Source organism: Triplophysa rosa, linkage group LG11 (assembly GCF_024868665.1).
Source record: "Triplophysa rosa linkage group LG11, Trosa_1v2, whole genome shotgun sequence".
Classification (NCBI taxonomy): domain Eukaryota; kingdom Metazoa; phylum Chordata; class Actinopteri; order Cypriniformes; family Nemacheilidae; genus Triplophysa; species Triplophysa rosa.
The window spans coordinates 7,259,875-7,274,477 of record NC_079900.1 but is presented as its reverse complement, the minus strand read 5'-3'; positions in this window follow the sequence as shown (position 1 = coordinate 7,274,477).

Sequence of the window (14,603 nt, the reverse complement as noted above, 5' to 3'; positions counted from 1 at the left end):
CTGGTACATCCTAACACTCATAATCTTCAATTGAAATCTGAAAATGAACTGCGTCCTGTAGTGACTATCCATTTTAAATTATGTAAATTAGGCGGTTTAACTCCTCCCCTTCAACTGTCAGTCTGCTCCCAGTTCCATTTCAAAATGCAATGGCTGTTTTTATACATCCAATCAAATCGCAGTGAAAGATACTAGCCACGGCCACAATTTTTTCTTATTCGAAATTCCGTTTTACTCGGTAATTCGTTAGAATAAGGAAGTAAATATGATCGCAACTTCCAGTTCACGGGGGACTTCAAAGACATCAAATTATTGAAATTGAATTATTGCTTAAATTCTGTATTATAAAATCTTTGTGTTACTACGTCTCCATTATGCATGCAGAATGTCATACTTGGTGCTTAAACAAGCAAGCGTTGGGTAATTGATTTTGTCAGACAATTTTGATGAAATACCATTTCTGTCACTAAATTATAAAACAGAAGCTCCAGCCCTTGTATTAAGACTTGGATCATTAACTGCTAGGTTATCACAACCCCTTTGGTGACTCATACCTTTACGTGTATTGCAAGGACATGCAGTGCTATGCAATGCAATGAAGCACACAGTGATCAAATGTTAATCCTTAATGTCTGTCAGCACGTGCTTTCAGCTACACTCATATGCAAATGATGCTGGCGAAGATCAAACCATTACAAAGTGTAAGCAAAGAAAAATATGTCTCTGAGAATGATACAGCTGTCACAAAAGAATTGAGATTGCTGTACTCAAATGATGCGAAGAGTGATGTGAAAATTAATTGATCTGATCGTAATGCTTGTATGACTCGTGTGATATTCTGTGAAGCTATGCAATAGCTGTGTGAGAAATAAGTCATTATCCGTACATTATTTCCTTCTGTTTTCTCTCAAATCTCATTTGTGCATGAGAATATTCAAACTTAACATTTCACGAAGCCCTCATAAGACCTCTAATATTGTGCACAAGACATGTGGCCCAGTTTTGTGCATGAATGATGACAGAATTTTCATTTTGGGGGAACTAATGCTTTAATACTCAAAGCTGGTTCATGAATAAATCCAAAAGGCATTGAGTTCTCAAAATCTCTCATCTTTACATGCACAATGTGTATAGTACATGCAAGCTGCATGTACATATGCATGCACATCCACACCTAAAAGATGCTAAAGTTAGTCAGTGTTGCAGCGCTGTGCATCTCAGATTGGCCACACTCTATCAGAGAGATGTAGCCTGGTCCTTCAACATCCCCTCAGGGATGCGGCAAATTGCTTCCATTTTATCAGATGCAGAGTTCCAAAGGCTAACACAGATCAGCTTTTTTCAAGTCTGAATAAGAGCAGCACAGACTCACACAGCTAGGAAGGGTGGGAGGAAATATGACAGGACAGAGGAACAAGATAAAGTTTCAAAAATGCACAAACAGAACAGAGGGTTTTTAAGAAGGGATGACAGACACTTTCTGAACAAGAGAAGTATTATCTTTAAAGAAGAAAAGTTTACTTTTGAGCTGACGCAACACTATTCTTGTCACAAATTAATTTTATTATGTGAAATCTACTTAAAATTGTTTATGAATTTTGTTTGAAAAAAATAGATATTTTGAGAAGTTTTAGGTTTGTGTTATGTACCTTACTGACGTCAGTAAAAATGAAATCATTGCACTCTTCCCATTTCATTTTTTCATTTCTTTGTTTTGCAACAAAGCAAGCTGTGTGATGAGCTATGTTGCCTAATAAAAGAATTGAAAGAAATCAACAACAATGCAAAGGTGTGTGGATCTTTCTGTTTTTATTTGGAAATTGTATATTCCTTACAAAAAAAACACAAAGATGCACATCACAAGATAACTCCACATGTCTCCACTTTTGGAATTTATATGGAATTCACCTAAAATCTACATTGTATCACATGTGAAATTCAGGTGACTGCTCAGGAAGTAAAAAATATGGAATAATATTCGTAGGCTAAAACCAGACAGGGAATTATGTTTCTTAAGAAATGCTGAACAATGTGTTTACGATAGAGAATTTTTTTTTAACTGCTTGTGCCGCCCCCCATGTATCATGAAAAAATGCCCTGTTCGCCCGTGCCAAAAACCGCTACTGATTGTGTGGACACAAAACCAATGTAAGTCAATGGGGACCAACGGTTTTCTGTTGCCAACATTCTTCAAAATGTCTTATTTTGTGTTCTGCAGAAGAAAGAAAGTCATACCGGTTTGAAATGAACCATTTTCTTGAGTAAATGATGACAAAATTTTAATTTTGGGGTGAACTATCACTTTAAATGCATTTACTTTTAATGAAGTGGAAGGCAAACAAGAGCTGTGCAAGAAATTCCTTTTTTAATAAAACCAGCCAATTGCGGTATACTTTTTGAATATTTTTATTCAGTGAACAGACTTGGACAGACTTATATTCTAAACAAGAATATAAAAACACATACACACTATGTCCATACAAAAAGATTCACTGACATTAACTTGATGCTCACATGCCTTTCATTCAGTGTTTTGTAAAGACATGTTGACTCTCATTTGCTCATGCCTCTATTCAAGCAACAAATTGGGGTTAAGGGGCTCAAGTTCAATCCAAAGGGTTTATACCCAAGTGGACATCCCATAGCTCCACCCACGTTCATCACTCCCAGAATGCTGCAAATGATATTTGCTTATCATTAGAGACACACATGTATGCTGATGAGTTGGTGTAATGAGCCATATACCATAATGTCACAGTTCATTAAAACACTTTGAAAACAGTGGCATGGCACTTTACTGTGTTAATGTGTTCTGTGTTTATGCATTTATTTGTGAACTTGGTTTTTCAGTGATTGGTTCATTTTTTTGTTGTTAACTTATTGAATAGTTATGTGTGTGATTATGTTTTGTGGTTAAATATAGCTCCATATACCAATGAGCTACAGGATCATGTTGTCAAACCATAAATAAAGTTTCTCTAAATAAATAAATTAATTAATTAATTAAATTAAATAAACATTGTGGCTCTGTGGACATCATTTTCTTGGTGCAGCAAAAGAAAGTTAAATTAAATTCCCCCCAAAATTTACCAAATGATTTCCCATTTTATTTCAAACCTGTATGAATTTCTTTCTTTTGTGAAACAAAGTGAATGGGGACCAAAGCTGTCCATCTTGTGTTTTGACTAACATCACTTTTTGTGTTCAACAGCAGAAATCAAGTGCTGATGGTTTGGAGCAACGTGAGGGTGGCTGAGAAAGAAAGAAGTTTCATTTTTGGGTAAAGTATCTCTTACGTTTCACAGATTATTTTCTCATGAGAAGAAAACTTCTGAAATATCACATGCCCCTACTATAAACACATTCTTACAAGGCTTAATCTAATCTGAACTCTGCTATTTTACCTCAGTTTAGCTCTGTGCTCTTACTGTATGTTAAAATGGTCTCCTTTGTTCAATTGTATGAAACACAAGATCATAGATTTTTTTTAGGAATTAAACTATTGTTCAATCGTTTAATTCCAAAAACACACTGACTGACAGCAGTGCAAATGCAAATTCAGCAATCCGGTCTGAATGAATGCCTTTGGAATGAGCATGTGACTCTGTCTGAGAAAACATGAAAAACATTCTGTGAAAATATAATCTTGACATCTTTAATATTGACTGAGTAAGGCCACGTCAAAAACTAAAATCATAGTGAAATTATGGTTGAAATCAAACTTTAATGCTCATCTTAATAATAAGATTACAAGACTTTAGCCTTGATTTCACAGGCAGGGTCACTTATATTTCGTTTCCTTGTGAAATTAAAGCTAATATGTGATACAATGTCGCCTTTCATGTGCCGTACACCCAATAGTTCTGGACCTGCTGTCTCCCAGACAATTGTGACTGCTACGGAGATATTGTTTGACCTTTGAGGAAATATGTGTGCATTTGTGTGCATTCATGGAGAAAAGCCCCCAAAGACCTTCTGGAAAATTCTGCTTCTGCTTCTTTCTCTTTGTCTGTAAGTATAAGTTTTACAGCTGATTTGTTTTGACAATGTTGAAAAAAATTGTACTCAACATACCTCCTTTAAGAAACCCAGAAACACGAACAGCGCTGTAATATCATCCATCATTTGTTCACATTTATTGATTTGTCCTGTTTCGTGTAACCTTATCCAACTGCATGTGGAGGTATTTGTGTATATAAACATGCAGGTGGATTGACATAAGCGTTCCCACACTTATTGTTTCACAAAATAACACAAAAAGAAGACACCGTTTCTCTGAAATGCAATGCAGAGAAAAAACAAAGTTGCTTCTTTAAGCGATACGTAGAGGACGGAGAGAACAAGAGATCTGCCGTTCTATTTAAAGGAGCCTCTCATGCCAATAGCACATTGCCTTAATGAACAACAAGGTGTCAAAACAGCTTAGACACTTCTCTGTGTTTTTCTCTGGTTCTACACGGCTTCCACCCCCACTCACCCCTTCCTCCGCTAACAAGAGTAAGAGCTTAAAAATTGACCCTGGAGCTCCAATGTCATGCCAGGCAATTCTCAGATAGAACCCAGTGCTAATGAGTAAACATCACATCGCTGTTTAAATACACTGGCGTAAGGTCAAGGATCAACAATCCTAACAACCGAGATGTGTTTCTAAACTGGTAAAGCAAAGCAAGCTGCTGACAAAAATTAGGTCCCGAGGCAAATCTGAAGCTCTTGCAGTGGCCAAAACTGTGGTCGTCAGAATTCTTTAGTTGCATCGACTAGCAATACAACAATCCCAAGAGTTGCAGCCCCTTTAATTTTACATCCAAGGTATCTGCAAGTGATGACATCAGAAGGTTTCTATAAACCTCTGTTTTATTTTCACCTCTTACAATTAAATAAAAAGTAATTGGGACTTGACATCCCAGCACAATGTTTATACTAACACTACGATTTCTAGTGCAGATGTGTTGAAATTATTCATGAAGGTAGCTGTTTTGCACGTCAGTGGGATGCTCTTGAAGTTTCTGCGGTCGCTTCACTGTAGCTGCACTTTTGTAAATTGGGAACGTTAGCAAATGGAATCTCTGGTGTATGTGAGAGTGAAAATGCTTGTATGTGTGTGCTTACTCGGCTTTATAAAACTGTAGGGGGTAATTGCCGACTCTTGAGTCCCGGGTGGGTTCTACATCTCAGGTTTAACCCAATAAGCAAACTTTAGTCCTCTGTGAAATCATTATAAAAACTGCAAGTGCTGCAGGGTACTGGTTCACCTTCCCAGACAATAACTCATATAATTATATTAAATGGTGAAGAAATGTGGAGACTCTGGCTTAAGGTGATAGTTTACCCAAAAATGAAAATTCTGTCATCGTTTACTCACCCTCGTGTCATGTCAAACTTTTTTGTCATTTTTACTTTCTATCTTCTGCAGAACACAAACGAAGATATTTTGAAGAATGTTGTTATGGCACCCATTGACTTGCATTGGTTTTGTATCCATACAATAGAAGTGAATGGGTGCCGGTGCTGTTCGGTTACCAACTTTCTTCAAATTATCTTCTTTTGTGTTCTGCGGAAGATAGAAAGTAAACAAGTTTGAAATGACATGAGGGTGAACAAATGATGACAGAATTTTAATTTTGGGTGAACTATCACCTTAAGCCAGAGTCTCCATTTCCTCACCATGTATATCTTATAATATCAGAAAGTCATACAGGTTTGAAATGACAAGATGGTGAGTAAATGATGACAGATTTTTCATTTTTGGGTGAACTATCACTTTAAGTTTTTTATTCATTTATTCTTTATTTTTGTCGTTTTTGGGAAAAACATCCAAATAAAAGAGATAAAGAGGTACGTCTAAGTGTTACAATTGTCCAAGTGTTCTCCATTAATTTGTCCTACATGTTTACAAAGACCAGCAACACTGAAAACCAGACTGTACGTAGGATGATTAAGATAGATATGAGTTATTTTTACAGTTTAAGGACAGAAATGTAATTCATCACAGAAGTGTGAGGGTGACAGAATAATCATCAGCCCTGCATAGGTGATGGTGGAGGAGAAATGGCTGGAAACTGAGCAATTAATGCCTTACAAATGGCATTGATCAAAAAGGCCGTAATTTACCAAAACACTTTTCGGATATCTTGAATGTTCGTGCTTTATTTGGAAAGCACTTGCATTTGATTTAGGTTTTGTATATCAATTTCTATTTCGTGTCAAATCAGGCTTCGCTTTTCCAGAAATCATCAATTCTATGCATCTTAAAACAAATAATTTAAGGTTGATCCAATTCCAAAATGCCCACTGAGAAATTCCTCTCCAGTTTTGATGTAACATTATGACTGTAACGGAACGTTACCAAGAAATGCAGACGAGAGTAGATCCACAGGCAAAACACTTAATTCGTAGCGATTGTGTAAGACAGACGAAGAAACGTAACGTTTGGCATTACATTGAAGACTCGACAATGAACTGAGGAAGACACAGGGCTTAAATGCACAAGGGGACATAATCAGGATAAACCGAACCAGGTGAGGGACTAATTAACTACTAGGGAAACTAATGACGGAACACAGGCAAAACAGAAATACAGAAAACAAAACTAAACAGACCAAGACTGTGGAAGAACTCCCCCCTCCCGGAGGCGCGTCCTCGCACCTATACCATAACAACTTGAGGTGGCAACTTGGATGCCACCGGGTCTCTATTGTCCACGGGGGTGACGGTCACTCGGGAGGTGACGGTCGCTCGGGAGTCCTGAAGGGTGCCGGCTGCTTGGGAGAGTCAGGGGAGTCAGGGGTGATGGCCGTCGTGGCCGTGACTTGAGGACGAGGCGACTTGGGGCTTTGAACGGCCGCCATGACCTGGAGCCCAGGTCGGTCGCCACGGTCGTGTGAGAAGTCTGTAGAGGCAATACATGACCGCGACGAACCGAGGGCGCATGCGTTGTCCGGTCCTCCTGGCCGTGTCCATGAATGCAGGGACGGCCCCTTCGTCCCTACCCCCCCAAAATTCTCTTGGGGTAAGTCCAGGGATGCGGTGGCCGCCCAGCCACATGTCAGCGCGAAAGCCAATGACGGCCAACGCGGTAGAGTCTGGGGGGGAACTCTGTTGAGGCCCGTTCGGGGAAATCTGGAGGCTTGGAAGGGCCGGACGGGACCGGCTGGGGCTTGTCAGCAGGCTCGGAGGGCTTGTCGGCAGGCTCGGAAAAAGTCCAGCAGCATTTGCCGGTTCACCAGGCTGAGCTCGGGAGTGGAGCCACTGGAGAACTCGTGAACTGTGGGGCCAGGTAACTCGGGAGTGGAAAACTCCATAAGGTCATGGAGGTTTTGGCCCTTTTGGCCTACTCCCAGGGGAGCGTTGGGTTGTGGAGGAGTGAGTCGTGTATCCTGGGTGAGCCGGAGCCGATTCCCCGCTATTGACTGGATCTGAATGACAATCTCTCAAGTCCTCATCAGCTCTACTGATGCAGAATGCAGTGCCCATCGCTTGGAGGACTCGATTAATGAAGTCCTCCAGCGGAAACTCATCCACGTCGGTAAGCATAATAAGGACGAGCAGATCGTCATCCAGGCCAGTCAGAAATAAGCGGTTGAGAAATGAATTGCTCCAACTCACCCGATAGCACAGACCTGCAAACTCCTCCACGTAGCTCTCCAGCGGCCGCCCATCCTGCCTCAGATCTAGCAGGGCAGCCTCTGAAGAGTGGAATATATCCATTCCTGGTGGTCGAGTCTTCTGTAACGGAACATTACCAAGGAATGCAGACGAGAGTAGATCCACAGGCAAAACACTTTTAATTCGTAGCGGTTGTGTAAGACCGTAACATTTGGCATTACATTTAAGACTCGACAATGAACTGAGGAAGACACAGGGCTTAAATACACAGGGGGGACATAATCAGGATAAACAGAACCAGGTGAGGGACTAATTAACTACTAGGGAAACTAATGAGGGAACACAGGCAAAACAGAAATACAGAAAACCAAACTAAACAGTCTATATCACGAAGCTGGTTTGGGTTTTTACCCAGGTAAGTTCGTGTATAGTTTGAGCATACTTTGTGTTTTCGGGCTCAAGAAAATGGATCGGTTTTGAGCAGGTTTTGTCGCCATGGTAACTAAGGCTACACGGCTAACCTGCTCCGGAGCAGGTTTTATTCTGGGTTAGAGATCGCAAACCAAAACTGGACCAATCAGCTGTGAGAAAGTGACGTATATCTGATGCAGTGAAGCCACTCCCCATGTATCTCTCGCTCCAAATTAAAAAAAAATTTAAAGTGAAAAGATGTTAGAGAGAAAATCTTTTGTTTCGTAGTGTTTATTTGTATTGTATATTAACATTTATTGATTATAATTCATAACACATTCATATAATTATTATATGAGTTGATAATTAATATTTATTAATTAATCTTAAACATAGCATTTAAATTAATATAACTATATTCGTTATATATAAAGCATTTTAAAGTAATGAAGTATACATATTATCTTTTGATCTTCTTGTAAACCTATATAAATCATTTAAATTCAGTTGATTCTGCATTGATATAGTCAGTTGCTGCCTTCTCAAACTTTCACTGCAGCCGTGTTTGTTCCTGCCTTGTAAATGTGTTTCAATTAATTCTTTTTTTTTCATAATGATCTCTTCATCTTCAACAGAAAAGTGGATTGAGCTGATACTCGCGAGAAGTCAACCAAACTGATGACGCTTTCCATGTTCCGTGTGATTGGCTGTTTGTCGCACGTGTCACACTTTCAGGTGCACGTGCCTCACGAACTCTGGATCAAACCGGAGTTGACAGAGAAAGTTTATACCAAGCGTTGTGCTACAGCTGAACCTGATCTAATCCAGATTGGGTTTGTCTGGTTTTGTCAACTCAAAACTTACTCTGCAACTCAGTGTTTGCTCACCTCGCTTCGTGATATAGGCCACAAGACTGTGACAATGATTCCCAGTGGAATAAGAGGCTCTCATGTGTCCACCTCCACAGGGGTCATGGTTGGCTTGCTAAATCAGTAGTTCTCAAACTGGGGGCCCCAAGATGGATCCAGGGGGGCCACAGATTTTGTGGCATTTTATGAAATATAGAAATTGATCATAGATTTTATGCAATCAAACATCAGAAAAATAAGACCACCAGACAAAAGAATTGATGTTTCAGCATTGTATAACCGAATATGTTTTTGTTTAAATAAAAATGTTAAATTTAAGATTATAAGTCTTTATTTGGGGGGCCGCAAAGCGATGCACTCTACACAAAAGGGGGCCTTACAACGAAAAAGTTTGAGAACCACTGTGCTAAATAGCACTCTTTTTAATAAAAGTAATCCATATTAATTGAGGCTGGAGTTGTTAATAGGTTTGAAGAACTTTAAGGTTATTGCATTCTCACTTACCAGAGCTGCGTTTCCCGATAACGATGGATCTTAGCACTTAAGAGAGTTTTCTATGAGCGATTTTGCAAATGTTCTTCATCGTTTCACGTGCGTTTCCCAACAATGCACTTAACGCGATCGCACGTAGCAGTGCTTTAAGTGCTACTTATGAGTCGCTATCCGTTTGTCAGGTGCTGAAATGTCACCTTATACAATGGCTCGTTTTTGTAGCACACGCATAATTTTTTGTGCAACGTGTAATACTTTTTCTATGTGTATATAGGACTTATCTACTGTAATTGTGCAATGTATTTAGCACATTCTAGGGAAAATAAAAAGTTAAAATCAAAAGTAAAAAAATGCTGTATGTGTTTGTTGAACCACATTTTATTACACTTTTGTGTGGTGTGGAGGTGGCAATTTCAAGTTAAGTTTTTATTAGGGCCTATGTATTATCTCTGTATGATCAGAGCCGTCGCCGAATGGCCTGTCCCCGATTCTCGTAAAGCCCTTCAGCGGTTCCTGGGTTTCGCCAACTTTTAACGGCGATTCATCCGGGGTTTCAGCCAGATAGCCGTACCGCTCACTGCATTGACCTCCACTAAGGTCTCGTCCAGATGGAATTCCAAAGCTCAGGTAGCCTTTAATGATCTCAAGTCCCGTTTTGTCTCTGCTCCTGTGCTTTGTTTTCCAGAACCCGAGCAACAATTCATTGTCGAGGTCGATGCATCCGACATTGGGGTAGGCGCGGTTCTGTCTCAGCGTTCTAGTCATGATGGGAAGGTGCATCCATGCGCCTTCTACTCCCATCGCCTCAACCCTGCCGAACGGAACTATGACATAGGTAACCGAGAGTTGTTGGCGGTCCGCCTGGCTTTGGGTGAGTGGCGTTATTGGCTGGAGGGGTCAGCGCAGCCTTTCTTGGTCTGGACGGATCATAAAAACCTTGAGTATATCCGTTCAGCCAAGAGACTAAACTCACGCCAAGCCCGCTGGGCACTCTTTTTCGGTCGGTTTAACTTCACCCTCTCGTACCGGCCGGGGTCTAAGAACGTCAAACCCGATGCTCTCTCTCGTCTCTTTGAGATCCCCGGAGGGGAGCCTCCGACAGACCCATCCTTCCCAAAGGGATGGTGGTCGGGGCTGCTATCTGGGATCTCAAGAGACGAGTTGAGCAGGCCGGTCGAGGGGTGCAAGTCCCGAGAGAGTGTCCAGAGGGCAGGTTGTTTGTCTCGGTTGCGCTGCGCCCCGAAGTCCTGCGGTGGAGCCATTCCTCCAAGTTAGTCGGCCATCCAGGTAACCGGGGAACCCTGGCGTCCGTCCAACCCTGGCCTTCCTCCCTCTGGCGGCAACACCGTCATTCTTACGGTGGTGGACCGTTTCTCCAAAGCGGTCCATTTTATTCCCCTACCCAAGCTCCTCTCCGCCCGGGAGACCTCTCAACTGGTGGTGGACCACGTCTTTCGCCTACATGGTTTGCCCACTGACGTCGTGTCCGATAGGGGTCCTCAGTTCACCTCCCCGTTCTGGAAAGAGTTCTGCAGACAGATCGGGGCCTCTACGAGTCTGTCTTCCGGTTTCCACCCTCAGACCAATGGGCAGTGTGAGCGAGCCAACCTGGATCTTGAAGGCAGACTCCACTGTTTAACATCACAGAATCCCAGTTCCTGGAGCCAACAGCTCTCCTGGATTGAATACGCCCACAACTCCCTTCCGGTATCCTCCTCAGGTATGTCCCCTTTTGAATGTTCTGTGGGTTACCAACCTCCCTTGTTTCCCTCTCAGGAACTCGATGCTGCGGTTCCTTCTGCTCTGGCCTTCGTTCAGCGTTGTCGCCGCACCTGGACGAGGGCCAGAGAGGTTCTGGCCCGAACCTCCCAGAAGACCAAAGCAGCAGCCGATCGTCACCGGTCTTCTCCTCCGGCCTACGTGTGTGGTCAACAGGTATGGTTATCCACCATGGACCTGCCTCTCCGGGTGCCCTCTCGCAAGTTGGCTCCGGGGTTCATTGGACCATTCCGCATCACCAAGGTGGTTAACCCGGTGGCCGTCCGGCTCAAGCTTCCCCCGACTCTTGGTCGAGTCCACCCTGTTTTTCATGTCTCCAGGGTCAAACCCGTCGTCACATCCACCCTCAACCCTGCCAGCAAACAAACCCGCCCCCCCCACCCCCGTCTGGTGGACGGATCCCCGACGTACACCGTCAGGAAACTGATGGACGTATGCAAACGTGGCCGGGGTTATCTATACTTAGATATATATCTATATCTATACTATCTATACTGGGAAGGTTATGGTGCAGAGGAGAGGTGCTGGGTGCCGTCTCGCGACATCCTGGACCGGTCGCTGATCGTGGACTTCCACCGGAAGCGAGGTGAGCCCTCCCCCTAGACGCCCAGTGGCGCCTGTGGGGGGGGGTAATGTCGTGATCTCAGTCTTGTCGTGGCCTTTTTGTCTTGTGTGAGTGTTTGTTTTGTTTTGTCAAATGCGTGTGGAACCGTCTTGACGGCTCTCCACGTGTTTAGTGTCTACGTCACTAGCCCCGCCCCTGTGTCTCCCCTTCAGGCTTTCCCCTCACCGGGTTTCCATCACCTCATCATCTACACTCCTGTAGCTCGTCCCTAATTAGCAGTCCCCCCTGGCTCCTTATTATTATTCACCTGTTGTTCATTCCCCGCTGATTAGATCCCCTCTATTTAATCCCTCTTGTTCTCTTGTCTTGTGTCAGACCGTTGCGTGTTTAATGCCAGCTCTGACTGCCTCAGTCTTGTATTGTATACCTAGTCTTAGTCTCAGTAATCTCCTAGTATAGTTTCTAGTTTTTTGTAGTGCTCCAGTGCCTTTGTCTTTTTGCTACTTTCTTCCTCTGTACCCCTCAGTGTTCGCTTGCGTCTCGGACCTCCGCTCTCATCACCTCCCGGCACCTCCTCACAAGGGATCACCTCAAACGTCCGGATTCTGCCAGCGGGTCGAGACTGCTCCCCGCTGAGCGTCTGGAATAGTCAAGGTTCCTGTCCGGATTCTTATACTGATTCTTCCTTGAGTACCGCTGGGTCGAGCTCTCTCCCCACGGGCTCATGAGGTACCCGTGGCAAAGTGACTCTGGTGATCTATTGTGGATATTTGTACAATAAAGACCTTTTTTCCCGCATTTGAGTCTCGTAACCTCTTGTTCCTCTCCGAGTCATGACATGTTCAGTCATTTAATTTTTATTGTACTGTATTTTTTATTCATTTAGTTTTGTAATTTAAAAGATTTAAACAAACAAAAAAACGAAATAAATAAAAACATAAGTCACATATAGGCATGTTTAAGCGCAATTCTCCAGTTGTCCTGTAGGCGACTTCATAAATCTGTCTTCTTACGATGCACTTAGGGCTTTACGATTACTCCAGAGCACTCGTAGATCTACAATGATTTTCAAGTGCTATCTTACCATGCTTTTGGGAAACAGACCGTAATTTTAAGATCACTCGTACAATCGTTTTTAAAATCAATTTAGGCTTACGATGCGTTTGGTAAACACAGCCCTGAACGTTTTCACAGCCAGATTGAGTTAAATCAAGCAGAACAAACAGTTCTTGAGTATCTTAACAGATTCAGTTTTTGTTCACATTTACAGATTACATTCATTCTTAGAACAAAATAATATTATGATTTACTCGTTTTCATTTTTAAAATATCAATAAAAAAATGTTCATGGTCAAAAGTTGCATTCTGTGGTTTGATTCAAAAGCTAGCTGCAAGAGTAATATATCTGTGGCATCAGCCTCTGCTCTATTTGTTTTTAATATGAGCAATATTAAAGCTACATTCTTCATTAGCAGGTATTGCCGTTACACGTCACAGCGTTAAATTCTTAGGGGACAGCACAGAGCCAGACTAATCTGGCCCTTAATTGTACTGCGCAACTGGACAAGAACCTGCCGTGGGAAGAAATGTACCCGGGTTTATTATCCTCAAATAGCCCACACTCACAGCATATGGATTTGAGATTACTATCTTTCTCTCATGAATAGATGAGCAGTCCATTAGAGTTAAACAGAGCACAAAGTAAAACCATATTTACTGTTTTCAGCTTTTTCGTCTGGTGGGGTGTTTTTGAGTGAGGTCTGCTGTATCTCAGTTTAATCACACATGATGCCAAATGTGTCTTTTCTTAGCGTCGGTTTTGTACTTTAATTGATTTGCATTTGTTTCATGTGTTTTGGAGCGTTATAAACAAATGCCATCGGGACCAGATTTAGGCTATTATTCGCCACATCTAGAAAGGCTCAAATATCATGTGACATCTGATAAAAAAGGTTCTGTGGGCAAAGTCGTTTTACGGATGCTGGTTCCTTCCTGCAAAAACAAGTAGTTAATATGGCTTGTGTTAGCTATAAATGATTTGCAGCAATGTTGTTTTTCTTGTAAAATTGACTTATTTAAAATTTAAATAGGGCGTATTAATAATAAGTCAATGTTAATTACAAATTTGGTTAAACAAATGTATTCAGAGATAAAGCTGACTCCAAGAAAAAATAATAAGCAACTTAACATTTAGCTAAAATCACTAGGCTGTCCCATTACCCTTAACAGAATGTCATAATCAATGACTGTTTGAAATGACGGTATTGTGGTTCTACAGTGCCACCAAGTGTACATTTAAATACACATGCACATTAAAACAAAACGTCATGGGTTGGTGTGTTAGCATGGGCCCATTGTCCTTCACAATCAACATCTGGATCTGAAAAGCATCCTGCTCAGTTGATGGAATGAATATATTTTTGGTCTGGTTCGTCTGTAATGGACTTTCATTCCAAAATTGACATGGAACAGGATTGCACACACTGGCTTATGTTCACATTGTGAAACACTGAATGTGGTTTAAATCTAAATGTTGTAGGCCTAAATGCAGCACCCAGCTGAACATACCACAGCTAAATTACTTATCGACCCAGAGTTTCATCATCCCAGCTGAGCATGTCACATCATCAGTGCTGGTGTGCCTTAGGTCCGTGTCCCAATATCCTGCTTGGTGTGATAGAGTTCACCCCAACTCCAAATCAATTAAGTGTGTCACTTCAACTGAAGAGTGTAAATTTAGAGTGTAGAACCTGCGATACTCCTTGAACCTGCGATACTCCTTGAACCTAAGGAGCTTTTATTAGACCCAAGAGGATGTGTGCCACCACAGAGATGCAGTGGAATGTTAAAAGTTAGTATAAAGAACATTTTAAGGAGATGTA